The 16959-nt window shown below is 45.2% G+C and overlaps 1 protein-coding gene across 2 annotated transcripts in view; it reads right to left on the bottom strand.

Moving 5' to 3' along the window:
- The window catches only part of LOC121590362 (galactosylgalactosylxylosylprotein 3-beta-glucuronosyltransferase P), a 44807-nt gene that overhangs the window by 15187 nt on the left and 12661 nt on the right, over positions 1 to 16959 (bottom strand). Inside the window, exon 3 of one of the 2 annotated variants that reach the window (XM_041909974.1) lies at positions 10706 to 10872. The exons of the other annotated variant lie outside the window; for it this stretch is intronic. The gene's annotated coding sequence lies outside the window, so the exon portion shown is untranslated. The remainder of the gene's footprint in view (positions 1 to 10705; positions 10873 to 16959) is intronic. 2 annotated transcript variants of the gene reach the window in all.

Raw genomic sequence — 16959 nt, 5'->3', positions numbered from 1 at the left:
AACTATAGTTAAATAAACTCGTTAACTTATAATCATCATCCTATCGAACCAAATGGAACATTGTGGAATGATCCGGGCCAAAGTCATGGTTTGCACAAGCCGAAACCACTTTTCCATTTTCCGACAGAAGCACTTTGTTTTGGTGAATAAATAAACATGTAGCATATGGCAAATATTTACCACAAGTATCCCACGGGAAGCAATCCTCATGGTCAGCAAAGACTGCGTGGTGCTCCAGGTGTGTTGTGCAAGGTGCAAAGGTTTTGCGCTCAAGTCTTCGTTCCAAGAAACGCACCGACAGCCAGGGCAACAATTCTATTTCAAGACAATTCCATTCCAACCGGTAAGTACCAATTAATTAAATATAATAGACAGGTTCTCGTTCTGGCATAACGAATGTGAGGGCTCACTCAAACGATACGTACTTGAGGTGGAAAAATTAGATCGATCGGGCTTACTGAGCGATGCCCTATATGCTGATCTGGGCGTTGGAGCCGTGAGCTGTTGTGGTATTATCCAAAGCTCCTAGATTGAAGATAAGCCGATGTAAGCGAATGGAAGCGGTACGGTTTAGTTGTGAAGAAAGCTTGTTCTTTCCACAAATGTTCTTCTTCGTGTGGAAGCAAACAATGTTCAGCTTCTGCAGCTCCTACCAAAGCATCCGGACATTGTCGCTTCCCAACATCTGGAACGCAACAGAAACAGCCTGAGCTGGAACGTAGAAAGCTTCGAGAGACACAAACGGTCAGCTCATCGGTCGGTCATTTATCATTGGATGATATTCGATCTCTATCCTGGTCTGGACAGAAAAAAGATGTGTCGCATACGCACCACAATCCCTTGCAGAAAGCCCTCTGCACCAATCGAGCGAACAGGATAGTGTACGAAGGTGGAATGTTTAATTAGATCGCACGGTTAAGGGATGGCAGTGGTATAACATCGAGGAGCGAGGTGCTTTCAACTAGCCAAGCTTCTAGTTATCCCTTACCATCCATTCCAGCCATCCATAAATCAATTAATCCATTCCGGACTCAAACACCAGCACTATTTGTTGGCGGCACATTGTGGACTCGAAAGCTCCTTTGCGCAGTAAATGTACTACGACGGAGGCCCCTTTCACGACCTCTTCTCTCCAGCTTCAGCACATTGGGTGACCATGTGGAGTGCGAAGCATACCTCACCAGCTTTCCTTCCCACCCATCAGAACAAAACGTCAATGCGGCAGTTTCTTCCGGTTCGTCCGACCGGTCCCTTTCACGCGAGGGTAAGCAACACGCAACAGTGAGACCGTCGTGTGGGATGCTGCGACAGGAGCAACTTGTTGCTTGCGAGCATCTGCAGCAATTTCCAATCCCCATCGTATGCGGCTCGTTATCGCCTAACGACCTAGATTTGCGAAATGTGTGGCCGCCAGGCCTATCGGTCCTAGGGCTGCTATCATGCACGTGAAACAGTACATTGCAAAAGATGAGATACCATGCCAAAGCAAGATGTAAATTAAAGAGAATGGAGCCTAATATTTTGACGTTTCATTTCATCGTTGATTGCGATATCAACTTGTGCTATCGACGGCTCGCATCTTTACCCAAGCTATGGAAAATAGATTTAGATAACTTAAGATTCTCACAATGCGTACCACACTGTGCGCGCTCCGGTCGTACGCAGGAAGAAGGTCAAACCCCAGCACCCGGTGGCGGCAAACCAAAACCGGAAACATCCAATGATGATAAAATTCAATGCTATACAGGCACCAGTATCAGCAGCAATAGCAAGTGTCTAGGCAGCGGTACGCATGTACGCGAGCGATTGTCTTTGATTTACAACCGTTTCATGCTCTGTATGTAAGTATGCATACGATAAAAGGGCATCAAATCGTCGCAAAGCACCATTTTATTTAGTTCTTGTTCAATTGCAAACGCGTGACAGAGCTAGTGCATTTGATCTTACTATCTCGAGGGACAAATTTTAGATAAGTTACAAAGCTAGATTTGTTTTAAGCTATTAAATGTTCCAAACATCTGAAGCACCACTTAAGAACAGCTCTGTCCAAAATGTTGGATAACTTTAACCGCATCAAGATTAGATTTCTGTAAATTAAATATGCTTCTGACTTTTTTATCATACCTAGGCGTTGCTGCAGTAATGGCACATGTGTCGCAATTCCATCCCGCACGATAATGCGATGCAGATGGTTTTTGCCCGACTCTCGACAGCAAATTGCTTCTTGATGGACACCGCGTGTGTAATCTTCACCCGATCCCATCGGTCGTTCCCATTATCGCCCGTACCACCCCAGGATAAAATGACGTTACATTTTCAAACGAAAACGAAGTTCAAGTTCAATTTCTGATGCCTCTTTCGTTGCTAGCGGGCCGAGGTTTCGGCGGCAACGAGCTGAACCGCACGAGAAGAATCGTTAACTGAAGGCTTACCATCAAATTACCATAATATAATATCGTCTCGTATTGCGCAAAACCTCATCTAAGACCCACATACACACACAAACACACACTCGCACACACATACATGTATGATTTCCAATGCAGACGGAAACGACGACAACGGCGCCACAGCATAAAGCGACATCACTTTCCGCGTCCCGCGTTATGTAGACGCCAAAAATCGTGCAATAGACGGGTGAACCTTAGAGCGAGAGAGAAAGAGAAAGCAACACAAAAACGCAAACCACCAAAGAACAAGAGAGCATGGAGATATGTTTTGCCTGATAAACTCGAGCCAGCACACGGAACGCTTGTGCCGAACAGGGAGCAGCAGCAGCAGCAAAAACTCATTCTACCAGCAGTTCCTTCTTTTAATGCAACCCAAAGAAAAGGCAGCAACTGAACCACGGAAGTTGGTTTCAACGGCACGCCAACGCCGATAGCATCGGAATCTGAGGGACCGAGCACCATACACTGTTTGCATTTTCGGCATGGAAATTGTGCAATCAGTTTACAGCTTCCTTCTGCTTCGTTCGCTTCACGGTGTATCACGAAATGTGGCTGAGCGGACCTTTTTTTTTTGTTGCTCTTGTGTTGTTAACGGGGTGCAGACCAACACCACCGACCTACCCTGAGCGTGCTAGAATAGAATGCGCGATTTTTTAAGCGAATAAAACCAGCCCTCCCTGCTGGCCCAGGCTGATGATGATGTTGAAGTAGATCATCGTGGAGCATTTGGGTATTTTTTATTTGTTCGCTCTTTCCACCGAAATGCGATGAGGGTACGGTGAGCGAAAAGTTGAAAATCAAATTTCTGCAGCTCCGCTAACAGCAATTCAATCAAACGACGCGTTTCTTTTTCTTCAGTTTCGGGAATGGGCAATTGAGGGTGGCCAAGGCGAATCCACCGGATCCCGGAAAATCCATATTTCTTTTGCAGTGCTGTTTTACGGCTCTAGAAGATCGCTTCGATACGGAAAGGTGCAAGGAGTAGTGTGTTTACATTACGAACACAGATTCAACATACCAGAGGCTGCATCGCTATCTGTGAACAATTCTCAATAATACATTTTTCTTGTAAATGGAATCTTTCCGGTATGTCTGGATGTGAGAGTAGACCGTGTTTGCTCATAGCGTATTTGAAAAAGTATGTACTACAACGTTATTGTTTTGTACAGAAACTCTTACACCTGACGCATATTATAACTAGATCAGCGAAACAATTTTGAAGTAATTTTGAAGATCCTGCTTGAGGAACAAACATTTCGGATCCTACCGAACATAATAATGCTGAAAAGAGCTTGGGAAAGACCTTAACAGTTCGCTTGTTTGCTTAAAATTTATTCATATCCGCCTCTTCTGTTCTTATGCTCTTATGACATGTACTTCTACTGCGTACTCCGGTTTACCTTTCGGAAAGTTATAAGTGAATGTATATACTACATTTTTTACATAGAAAGCTAAAGAAACTTCATCACCAGTGACTAGCAACTGTATGGAGGGAAACCAAACAAATATATGCTGTTACGCACCAACCTCAAGCACCAAGACTTCGGTGAATGCTCAAGAGTGTTACATTTCTGCAAAACTTTTAAGGTCTTGCAAATTTGTTATACATGGGCTGGTCACGTGATCAATGCGGCCAAAAAAGGAAAGTTTTCCAGCTTCCCAAAAGAACCTCTGGTTAGTAAAACTAAAACAAAGAGCACACATATAGAAATTTATGAAAGCTGCATGGTTTCAGTGTAAGAAAATACAGCAACACAAAAAAGCCTTCCATTAGTGCTCTACATGCGGTACACTACACCCTTTCGAAAGTGAGCAGCATCCCTCCTGGGTGGCGGAACACCGGCTCTAATTCACTCAACTACAGCGGTACGACAAAGTTCATCTTATTAAGAGCTGTGTACCATTTCTTCCCGTTGCACATATGCCCAGCCACGTATGAAATTCAATTTCCTTGTACCAAGCTCCCCATGACAGCCCCGGAGCATTTCAGCGCGCAGTTCCGTCACGAAACATCACTTGCACATTTACGCTTACGTGTGGAAAATCTTCGCTGCACTGTGTAGCGGGGTACTCACTGGCTAGATTAATATCTTACAATCAAGCATTTCCAACCGATTCGTAACAAGTGTGAGCTGCGAGCTTCACACTGAAGAGTGTAAATGCTAATCAGCGCTTGGCGATATCCTGGGCAAAAGTTGCTCCTCCGAAGAGGGATGAACTGATTAATATCCATAAATTTACGTCCGCCTTGGACTATCCTTCCTCCACCGTTCGGTGTGCTTTTCCTTGGCAGAGCTGAATAGAGCGGAAATTTTACAAGCAAGAGGAACACCCGACACCATGCCGGTAGACGGCACAGTTGAGGCAATTCATACCATAATAGTTCACACTAAAATGCAAATAACGCAGTTGTGCAACGTGGTCTGTGGTTTTGCAGATCGGCTGGATGTTAAGTGAAATTGAAATGAAACACACTCGCACAAATATTCTGGCATGCGAATACAGTAAGCATGAAAACATTCCACAATTACGGAGGAAAAAACGGCTCGGAGGAAAAGAAATGTTGTTGCTCTGAATAGAGTCATTCCGTTTACTTTCCGTCTCCTTTTTTTACTAGCTCCATCTTACCGTTACAAACACCGTCAAGTGATGTTTTCGTGATTCGTTTTGGGTACAAGCGAACTAAAAAACATCATTACCAGGGCGACTTCTTAAGGATATACAAAACGCCGGTGCCTTGAGAACGAGATCCAGCTCCAACGCTTCTCTCCTTCTCCGTACTGTACTTATGTGTCCATTGCAGCACGGTGGCGGAGAAACACTCGTACACATTTTAAGGACCGGATTTCAAATTATTTCATCCCCGGTAAAATTGTGCAAACGATGAAGAAGGAAAATGCAAATTCTCGCCCCAAGTGTCGACCAAAGTGGAGGCCTGTTGTGGACTCTTCCACCCAGAAACTACTGACAGTTGGAGAATTACTTATTCAGCTTGCTTTGTACTAGAATTTACCGAGGAATACATTTAAATCGAGAGAAAAGGTTCGTTCGTTCAGAACGAAGGAAACGGTAAATATATCACGTTTATCACCCAGGAAGGATTTCATCGTTTCTTATTTACGTTAGGCCAGGAAATGTGACACAGCAAAGTCTTTTTATTGAATTTATCATTAAAAAAATGTACGAAAGCAAAAGCTTCAAACGAATCCAACCACGAACGAACTGTGATGGTCTAACAGCATTGATCGTTTGAAACGAAATCAATCAAACTACGAAAGTGGTACGAAAGAAGAAAGAGTTTCCCGCGTCTTGGCTGCTCTGTACAAGGAGTCGCACTGTGCGCAAGGGCGTTTTCGTGCGTTCCATTTCGTGGTAGACTCATTTTCTCGAGAGCATCCTGCCCCAATGCAACGAACAAGGCCATCCGCCGAAAGGAAAGTGAAAATTCAATTTAAAAGTCATCATTCACCAGGCATAAGACCTTTTGCGCTCATTCGGTAAAATGAAGAAGTTTGTCTTGTGCGTCGTTTGGTGGCTTAACGAGAAGATGGGGTACGTTATTTTCATGCAATTGTTCGAAAAGACCGTAATAAAATGTCAGAAGTCGTGTGATGAGCAGATTATATAACTCAAATATCACATTTAAAACAAGCATCAAGATATTTAAAGTTGCTGTACAAACAAAAATTCCGAAAATAAGTGATTTTGTGATCTATCTGACATAATTAGCTAATGCCCTGGAGCGTTACCGTGCTCACTAATATCGTAAGTTAATCAACTCTTCAACCAATTTCATCCAATCACACTAAAACCCCCTCTCAGCAGCAAGTGTGCCGTGCGATAGCTTCCGGGCAGCTTCGAGTTCCGTCAAAGCCGTACTCTTCACCGATCGGACAGGATTTATCACATTCCCGAATCGCGGCAGCCCAGGAACGTAAGGATACAGGGCTGCGGTAAAAGCAATTTTCTTCGATAGCGAACCGATACCGTACCGTTCCGAGCCTGCCGAAGGCTTGTCCTGTTCGATTGCGTATCGATTTCATAGCAACAGTCTCGCTCAACCGAAACGGTCTATCTTCTGATTCGCACCCGGTGAAGGTGCAATTTCTCGGAAATATTGGTTACGTACTCACCAAAAAACCGCAAACTTGTCGGTTGGAAAGGAAGCGGCCAGCTCCAGCGCTGGGTGTTGAAGCAGCGAATCGAATTCAGGCGGTAAAGTTTCCGCACTTTACGGCACGAGAACTTCCTTTCGCATCGTTTTCTAAACTGCAACCCTATAACGCACGTACGGATAGACGTTCCTTGGAGCAAGCTTGCGTAAAGTTTGAGCAAGATTGAACTGCTCCTGAGTGGTTGATGGACATCCATAAGAGATTCGCTTGAATTCAAAGATTCACTAACGTAGTTCAACCATTCCAATGCAAGATTCTTTGAACAGAAAATTTCGAACTGGAATGATTGATTATCCACATTAGCCTCAGATCAATGTACAACTATTTGGGACGCTAGCTCAACTCCACTTGGTTACTGGCAGCTTTGGAGAAGAAAATACACCAACAATACCCGTTGAGTAGAATTTCGAATGATGCTCAGAACACTACCTCCACCGTGAAGCATCCTCCCATGGTGTTTGATTTCACTGAGGCAACTCGGCTTTCGATGCGTGTAAACCTTGAGCAACAAAGAGCTACATATCGGCTACGTGCCATTCTACCAAACACCTGATCCCATAGCTTCGTGACCCGAAACATGCTCCACTTGCTTGCTTTCTCCCGACATTGGCACATTCCGAATGGTTCAAAGAATCTCCTTCAGAACTCTTTTGTGTGGTTTTTCTCAAGAAAAAAGATCCATGTGCTGGGAGAAAGCACTCGATAAAAGTCAAATGAAAGCGCAGCCTGTACATTCCAAAGCTTGGCTTGGTTGTGTGGAGTTTGCAGGCTGTTGAAATCTGCAGACCCGTACAGACAGAAAGACAGTCAGACAGAGGAACTAGCAAACTGACAAATATTCAGTCTTTCAGGGAATGTGAGACTGCCAGGTACGCGAAATATAACCCGAACAAACACTGCCCCGCTCACCTCTCCAACTGGGCCACATGTGGGGAGGGAGTTTCCACCACTGTAGCGTTGTATTAAGAAAGCTCTATTTCTACACGATGTTTGCGCTCCCATCTAATCGTCCGTACATGCGAAAGAGAGGGTGAAATGGCTGCATTGGCTTTTATACGTGTGCCGCCTTCACCGAACGTGGCCAACACAAACATGGCCTCCGGAAAAGTGCAAAGGCTACAATGCCATACACACGACAAATGAGTGAAGGTTTTCCAACCCAGAGTTTCTCGCCCTCCCTTCGCGCCCGCTACTCCATTCCGGCCTATCACACAGCAATGTGCTCGGAAAACGTTTGCCTGTCCCTGAGCAAAAGCGCCAGCACCTGCACGACTAGGCTCTTGTTGCTCTTTGCTCTTCTCGCGCCATTTTTCCCGTGGTACTGGTGGTTTGTGCTCAACCTTTTCGCCGAAAAGTGATGAACGGCGGCTTCATCTACCGGAAAAATGGAATGCTAACACTTGGCGGAGAGCCGCTTCTTGGCGTGCAATTTTCACAACTTGCTGCAATAGTTCCTGTTCTAGCGCCCACGTTCACATACGAGAACGTTCAACTAGCAACGCGTACCCTACCCTAGCACACGAAGTGGTCGTTTGTTCTTGAACTTTAACAGTTTGTCTCTCCCCATAACCCTGACAACGGCAAGCGGTCACGGCCGTTTGTACTGCACTACGAAGTACCAAAGGCAGCTGCTACACACGAGAAATTAAGAAATATTGACATGGTTACAAAATATGTTCCTCCTCCTGGTAAAGAACATCACCTTTAACCTATGGGTGAAAAATCTTTCAATCTTGGATTGTGTTTTTGTTTGAATTTAGCACCTTCAAAATAAACGAAAGCTTGCAATGGTGCGCTGTATGTTTGGGATGTTTAAACATTACCGATACTCAAATAACCGACTCAATATGTAAAGCGACTTGTGCTCGTTTGCATTCCAACAACGATTGATACAACCTCTAGAAAATGTCTTAAAGTAACAACACAGCATACCACCCACCCACCACACAATGGTCGTAAAAGTAATCAACTTCATTCGCAATTATGTGCCGCGGCACGTGGTTCATTTGCGTGCGAAAGCGTCGGCGAGGACTTGAATCGTTGAAGAGGCGCAAATGTAATCAAGATACCGGCAAGACCCGCCGCCCATTGCTCTGTCGCCAACTCACCCAATCTAGAAAAAGCCCGACTAGAAGCAGTGACGTGAGTGGCTCCAAAACTTTGCTGCCTTCATGCCGGCATCTTCTCGACATCTTCGCGTGGCAAAAGTTCCTCCAAAGTGCTGACGTTCGATGAAGCGAATCGTAAACCCGACGCATCTCGAGTCACCGCAATGGATTCCGACTTTCGGGCAGACAATTTTATTGTGCCGATTATGGTGACTTTAGCTCGCTGTCTACTCAACGCAAACTTCTCCGGCCGGTTCCTGACAGCTCCGACATCATACTGCACTGCAACAATCCAGCTACCCGGCAGGAACGAAATGGAGAACGGTAAAACAATTGAGCAAAGCTGAAGCTTCTACTGCCGACGAACTGGGCATGAAAGCCTTGCCGCCAACCATCGTCATGATTGTTGCCAGTTAATGTTGGAAGGATGGAGAAGGGAATGGGTTCCTCCATCCTGATGGCTAGATTGCCATCCGATTCGAATGTAAAAAAACAGCCCCCACACACACACACACACTACATCATCGAGCCTCCGAATGCCGCAGAAATGTGACTCAGTACGAACCAATTTCGAATTTATTACTTCCTTCGCTTCCGGCAAAGTTTTGGAGCGGACGAGTTCGCCAACAGCTCTCTCCGGCACCTGTCAGCCGCCAAGCGGCTCTCGTGACAAAGAGCAGAGCTCCAATGGATCGGCCGTCGTCCGGAGGCGATCATTTATCTCGGATGCCTGCATTCATGGACAAACTAATTTCGCCGGCTTTTTGCCGAGACTTGATGTGCCCACCCCTATGGCCGTTTAGTGTGACAAACTTTCCACAGCAATGCAGCACGGAAAATGGCCCCGAGTGGGAATTCGGCACTCCAGCAGGCACCAGGATTGAGTTCACTCTCAACATTCCTACCGATAAATGATCTTGAGAAATTTACCATTCAACAACGAGTTTTATTACCCTCTGGCGGGTTTATCCGGCCTACGATCTACATTAATGTGATTGAATAAATTTGGTGCCAACGTGCCGAAAGCGGTTGCTGCCCCGGTAAGTTTTCTGGGCCACATTCCCATGCCCGACACTACGTGCCCGCTGCCGTTGGAACAATGTTCCGCATTCTTCGCGTCTTGTTTCTTCTACTATTTCACTGCTAATCTAGACGCTCCGGGAAAGCTCTCAGCTCCATCATACTTTGTCATTACTGTTCTCAACAATTCCCACTGGTGGCCACCATACGAACAGCAGCAGCAGCTGTAACCTCCCGGTAAATGATCTGGATACACCATACACGCTTTTTGGGGCCTCGGGATGACCCCGTTAGTAATCCATTTTTCCCCTGCTGCGTACACCGCTGGGATACGGCTGTCTGCAGCAGGAGCCTTTTCTAAGCAAAAGTTATAGGCTACCCACCCCGAAAAGTTTGCACCGTAGCACAAGACAAACGGTCTCGTATGCTTGTTGAAACTGAACCATTTCACATGCAGCCAGCAGGACAGTGTGCACCGACCGTCCGTAGGCAAAGTTTTGCTGCCAGCAAATTTTCCATTCCGCTCTTGCAGGCCTAGAAAAAGCGGCAAAGTCACTATAGCGAAGCATTGGGAGTCAGTATGTGCATTCTTCTTTTTTTCGTTCCAAGGAGCGTATAGCTTTTTCCCACATCTGCCAACTGCAGCAGTTTTGGCAAACAGAACACATAAATCAAAAGACCCCTGAATTGCTGTAAAAGGTCGACTGTGACATAAAAGTAAGTTCGGATCAAAATGGGAAGAGGGGGAAATTTTTCCTACAAATAGTGTTGATGTTTTCTTTCTGACTGTCCCGAGACCAAAACTCGGTGCAAACACGTCCGTCAAATTTCCGTCTCATACGAACGAGTTAAAAAGTTTGCCCTACCGTTGTGATAAAAGGCCCCCGTGCTGGATGTTCCATTATGGAATTCATTTCTCAAACCCTTTTGCCACATCGTCAGCGAACCGTACCTGATCACCATCTGTTGCCGATTGTTGTTAATGACTTCCTGACGATGGAAAAGGTGATAAATACAAACAGTTGCACAACATGCTCACAACTCATATCCTTGTGGGGCGGGCGGTACCAGTTGAAGAAAAGTCCACCACTGCTGAAAATTGCAAAAGGTGTGACATACCTGAAAGTAGACCAAAAAAAATGGGGGATACATTAAAATCAGCACATATTTTTTGTTGTGATGGGAAGTGAAAAATGGAAACCCATTATAATGAAAAAAAGCTTTTCCACTTTTCCGCTAGCTGGTTTTTGTTGCTGCTCCCGCATCGTGTTTTCCCATAAAAGGAAGCTGCAATTAGCAAGAAAAACAACGAATGTTGAGAACCTTTTCCAACAGCTGGAAAGTATTTTTCCTGCATACTCTGGATACTCCCAGATGGAATGGATGCCAACGCACTTGTTTCCCGACCCGGATCGCGGAGAAAAGAATTTCCGCCGAACTTGGGCTGCGATCCATCACCAAGCTTTCGGAAGCGTTCCCGGCGACAAAAAAAGGGGTCAACCTCGGCTGTCTGCCACATTTTTCAGGTTGGAATAGAATGAAAAATGTGAATGTACCGCGCTTAAATCGAGCGCACGGTCGAAAAAGGTAAGCGCACCGAGCCAAAAAGGTGGGATCCTTTTTGGGTATCTCGAAGGTATGCAAGAAGCCTGAGCCTTTACTGTTCGGCGAGTGCGAAAGCGTAGATCCAAAGATTGGTAAGCTAAGGAAACGCTGGCCATTGAGATCATCTTCAAGATTTAGGGCCACAGTAATAGGTTTTGTTGGTGCTGTGATGGATATTTCTTGGCATTTTTGTTCTCATTTTGAACAGGTTTTATACGCCTAATCGCTTTCTTGCACCTACATCCGATGAAATCTTCGGTTATCTAGCGTTATTTTAAAACCATTCTCTGACCATTGAATTCGACTGATTTAATACTCTTTCTAAACGTCTAAAGCTACCAAATAAGCATATTCTATGAACTCAATGTCTGTAAGCTTTTCCGAAGCAAGCTCCTTTCCAAAAATAAACACGATTAGCCATACAAATTTGACCATTCGTCCAGGAGATTGTACCTCCGTCGCTTCGCTGCGCAGCATACAAATACCAAGCACAAAGGACGGAGGACACTAACCAAACATCGTACGTTGTATCAGGAACCTGCAGTAATCCGATTGTCATTGAAGGAATTATGGGTAGGGCCAGTATTGGCCCAGCACCGGGAAAGATTCACCGACTCAAGTTTTAAATTCGATTCAAATCCCCGAGAGGTGTCATATTTCATCCTATTTTATTGCTGCTTGCAGTGCGGAGCAGAACAGGCGATTGTAATTTTGGTTCGCTTTACCTCGGAGGCCAATACGTTCTCGGAACCGGAATGCAGAGCTGTTGTGAATATATTGCTACTCGATATTCCACTCCAATTACAGGCTAAACGAGGGACCGAAGCGGAAATTTGCTCTAATGCAGCAGTAAATGTCATTCAGTAGTAGTTGTTTATCGAAAAAAGTCCCTTCCAAACCTTCGTTCCAGAAGTTTTAAACATTATTCCCCCAAATAACAAGTGACTTATCGTGCCAAATGCAGCGCTAATGCACAACGCTGGTCCCATCTTGCGTAAGCGGTTTCAGGGTCAGCAGACGATTTGCTGCAGCACAAAATGGCACTGCGCACCGGTTTTAAAAGCACTCTGGCTGGCAATGCTTTTGCAAAAGCTATAAATATTATCCACCGCTACCGGGCACATCATGCACCGCCACTGCCCGCGTGCCGCAAGTCCTTGCTGCTGACAACAAAGCACACGCGGCACGGTGGCACAACGAGCACCAGGGCGAAATAAATTGAGAACAGAAAGAGAGAGAGAGAGAGAGAGAGAGAGAGAGAGAGAGAGAGAGAGAGAGAGAGGAAAAAACAACACCATCCTGCCCGGAACACCGGAAAAGTGGAGTGATGATTTCGGAAATAGAATACGGCGAAGAAATGTGTGCAGGAACGATGCACGAGCCCGCCAACACATTCGCCACCGTGGGTTTACCAAACACGAAAATCAATTCTATTTTCACAATCGTTCATTAAGGTGATTATCAACGCTTTTGCGGATGGTTTGCGGGGGGGAGGTGTGAAAATGCAGCCACCGTGCGAAAAATGTAGGGAAAACTTTTAGCAACGCGAGCACGCTCATCAGCGACAGACAAGCGGCATCGTTATTTACGGCCTTCTGTGGATGGCTGTCTTTAAAATAGTGCCAAAATTTAACAAATCAATAGCAACGAAATCCGGCCTTTCTTTACCCATTGCTTAGCAGCTGCTCTTCATCTCATCAAGCTCACGATGGCGCAATTCAACGAGAACGATCGCGTAAAAATGCTTCTTGTTCATGGTAATTTGTTTTCCATATTCAAATGCCTACTGCCCCAAGTTTTCTACGGTATTATGATCGGTCGATGTAGCCCCCCTACAGCAAGCCACCAACAATAAGCTACCATCACTAACAAACCCACCTTCGGGTGAATCGTAAAGCTGGCCAAAAATAACGAAACTCTGCCTAATGACTCACGCCCATTGCTTCCTGCACGCCAGAGACAAACTTTTGCTTCCCAAACACATGGCCGCGGCTTGCCCTGCCCCGTCAAAACCCCATCGGTTGCAAATTTAATTACCAAAGTTTCGCGTTTTATTCATTCGCGTAACGGGCAGCCGGTGGAAACTAGCGCAACCCACACACACACACTTGTACAATTCTTCGACCGAGCAACGAAATGGAGCCAGTGCAAAAACTGAAAACTAGTGTTCGACAAAAAAAATGCCCAAAATAACTCCCGCTTGTATAACTATTTGTCCAAATCTACCATCCAACATGAAAAACAACGAAAAAAACGCCCTTTAACGGTGCAATAACAATCCGGCAGGTTTGAATTGCATTCCATGGGTGTGTGTGGGCGCATGTCCCGTTTGTTTGTTCTGCTAGCCGATATTTATTTGTGTGTACCTTTTACAACAATCATTTTTCTCTGTTTTGTTTCGCTTTCAAAACTGCCCCGCTTTGCTGAAACCTAGCATAAACTAGCATAAACCATCCGCGCCCCGGTTGCCCCTGCGAGTGCGAGTGGCACTTTTAATTATGAGTTTGCAACCGAACACACATGAGTTTCCTCCAGTTGCGCCGGTTGTAGTTGTTTTTTTCTCTCTCTCTATCGTGAATGAAGCACACAACAGGCGCACCCAAACCGCCCCGAAAATGAATGTGCCCTCCATTCAAAGCGAGCGCATTGGCGAGAGGGCGGTTATTTTGCATGCGCAGCATTAATGTACAACAAAGCGAAGCCCTCGGCCGGGACAGTTAGCAAACGTGACCCGGGCAGAACAGATGGCTTCTGAAATGAGCATGGTTTGTTTTTGTTTTGTTTTGCTGTTAAGCATGGCGAACGTTTATGCTGCGCTGTTGATTGACTGCCCACGAAGTAGAGTTTTGGGTGTGGAGTGGGTTTATGGCACCACGGGACGGGACTACTACAGGTGGCAACAGGTGAGAACATGAATTTCAACAACAAATGAATATTGATTCTGTGCTATTCTTATGTAAATTGTATACGTCGTTTCGTGCAAACTAATGCCAGCAATTCGATTTACATTCTTTTTAAATACTTGCAGATGGAGAAGATGGTGTTATTGCTTTCAAAAATTGATTGATCAATGTCGTTTTTTTCAGCCTTATGAAGATTAACGTAAGCCAAGCGGTATAATCAACTCCATTCCGAGCTTCTGAATTGCTCCCAGCCCCAGTAAACGCTTATGCTACGCACCGTGAGATCGCTCGTGGCCACGCAAATCCCTTTCGCACCTGTTTCACTTAACTCCTACACTCACAATCCGAATCTGACTCTCGTCCTGCCAAAAGCAAACAATTGCCGGTAGGTCGGGGAAAAGATGCGTACACGCTCGTAAAACCCCCATATTTACGACGCTATACATTCAACATTGTCGAACTTTATCCACCCGGGGTAGCACCGGAGCAGCATTCTGCCTTCAGACACTACCGACAGCAACTCAGCGGCCGTGATTTCATCCAGCCAAACATTTACTTCACCTTACGTTTTATGGGTGCGTCGTTTTATTTCTTCATCTTTCCCCATCAGTGCTCTCGGCGGCACAACCTTCTGCGAAGATCCGTCCGCTGAGAACGCGTTTGGCCGTGCCATGATACGCGCGTATTATGCAAAAGGCCATTGCAAACAATTGCCATCTTTAATACCGCCCGGGCCATTCGGATTGCGTACCGTTGAAGACTCACACAAGACGACGCAACTTCCGGTACAGGTATGACGAATAAAAAAGATGCATCATACATATTTGAAATCAGATCGCAGGACATTTCTTCCGAGATTCTAAACGATTGGCAACACATCGCAATGAAGGCACCTTTTTTTTATTTGCATGCCGTTGACTTCTCGGAAGCATGAATTGCGTGCATTATTGAGGTAATACTAGGACAACGCAACAAGTCTTTGGCTTAATAAACCGTAAAAGATAACCGACAGAGGTTTCAAGAGCAATACACAAGCTGTAATGCTGTTCAACGAGTTCAAGTTCAAGAGTCATTTGTTTAAAAACGAAAAAGAATTTGAAGAAAACACTTAGTTGTTGCCCATAAAAACAATGTTTTAGTTTCACAGGTGATCCTCGAACAATAAAGTCAATACCGCTAATCAAATAATAGGGCATTCCCTTCGAGAGACTACCAAAACCACGTGCAACCAGCACCAATTAACCAGCAACAATACCACCCGCTGATATCCCTCTTAACGGAAGTCAACCATTAGCCGCATCGATTGGCCGCTTATGCAGTCAAAACAAAAACAAGACCCATACACAATCCCTGCCATACGCAATCCTGCCTTGATGGCACAACATACGCCCCATTGCTCCCGTGCTGGTGCATTAATTAATGCCGCTTTCGAGGGCAGCATCCGGTAGCAACAATACCGGTGCGCTGGCCACACTGTCAAAGCACATGGCATCAATTTCGTGTCCACGTCCACCGTGGTCCACAATTCGCGCGCGCGCGCCCGCGCTCAAAGTATGACGATGACAATAATGGTGTAACTGATCCGGGCGGACATCTTCTTTAACGTGTAGTTGTGTGAAGGCGGCGTAAATAAGGCGGGAACGATTCAAATCATGCAAATGGAGCTGCCACTGATGGACGCACACGCTCACGCGGGGTTCTGTCCGTAAAATTAAACCTAATCACAGAACGCATTATGTCTCACTTAGGCACATTGTATCTGGATTACCTCCAACCTAAAACATACAGGTTACAGTTACAGGGCCAAGAGGTATAGCACGGTACAGAGTTTGGTGAATCAATGATTAATTTTCTGAATAATAAGCAACCAACACTTGAGCTAAATGAAAGATTTAAAAATGAAAAAATAGTTCTGATTACTTCTCATTCAAATTGTCCTATTGGTGTAGCCCTCATCAGCATTAGTCACATGATTCATCTACATTTAATGCAAAATAATCCACTTTCACTCTGTTATCTTCTTCCATGTCTGAAAATAATTCATATGCAGCGCTTACGAAACACTATCATCCCATCGAGGCCCATGTTTATCACTCGGACCTCCTCGGTTAGCTCAGTCCCCAGTTGGCCTGCTTTCCAGTGGACTAAAATAGCATTACTGATTTCAATTGAGTGACATCACGAAGATGCGCGTCGCATTTTTCGCTCCGTGGAGTGTGTTTGTTGTTTTGCCTTTTTCCTTGAGTAGCGGATAAGCTCTGACAATGTTTACCCAGCCAGCCCTGCTGCCATTTCTTAGCCCTTACGGTCACGCGAAGATATTGCGCATTGCGTTTGAGGAGAATGAGCATAAAGGGCGCTTAGCGAAGGGAAGCTAGCACGCTTCGCTGAGGTCACAAAGCTTTGCAAATTGTTTTGGTATGGCTAAAACAGTATAATAAATACTAATCTACTAAGATACTTTAATGAAATTAGTGGAACTATGGGCGAACCAGCTGCGGCATGACGCAAGTGTTTCGATTCTTAAAGGTGTTTATCTAAGAGATAATACCTCCGGCATCGGGTATGGGAACGTGGATCCTTCCCCTCTACTGGTTAAGAAACAAATTTTCCAAAGTACACTAAATTAAATCTTATTCCAATGTCCCCAACAACTTATCGCCACTGCAATGGGACTTTTTTTACATTATTTCTTCTC

The sequence above is a fragment of the Anopheles merus genome, chromosome 2R (genome assembly GCF_017562075.2).
Source record: "Anopheles merus strain MAF chromosome 2R, AmerM5.1, whole genome shotgun sequence".
NCBI classification, from domain to species: Eukaryota; Metazoa; Arthropoda; class Insecta; order Diptera; family Culicidae; genus Anopheles; species Anopheles merus.
The sequence above is the reverse complement of the archived record's forward strand: the minus strand, read 5'-3'. Positions and strand labels throughout refer to the sequence as shown.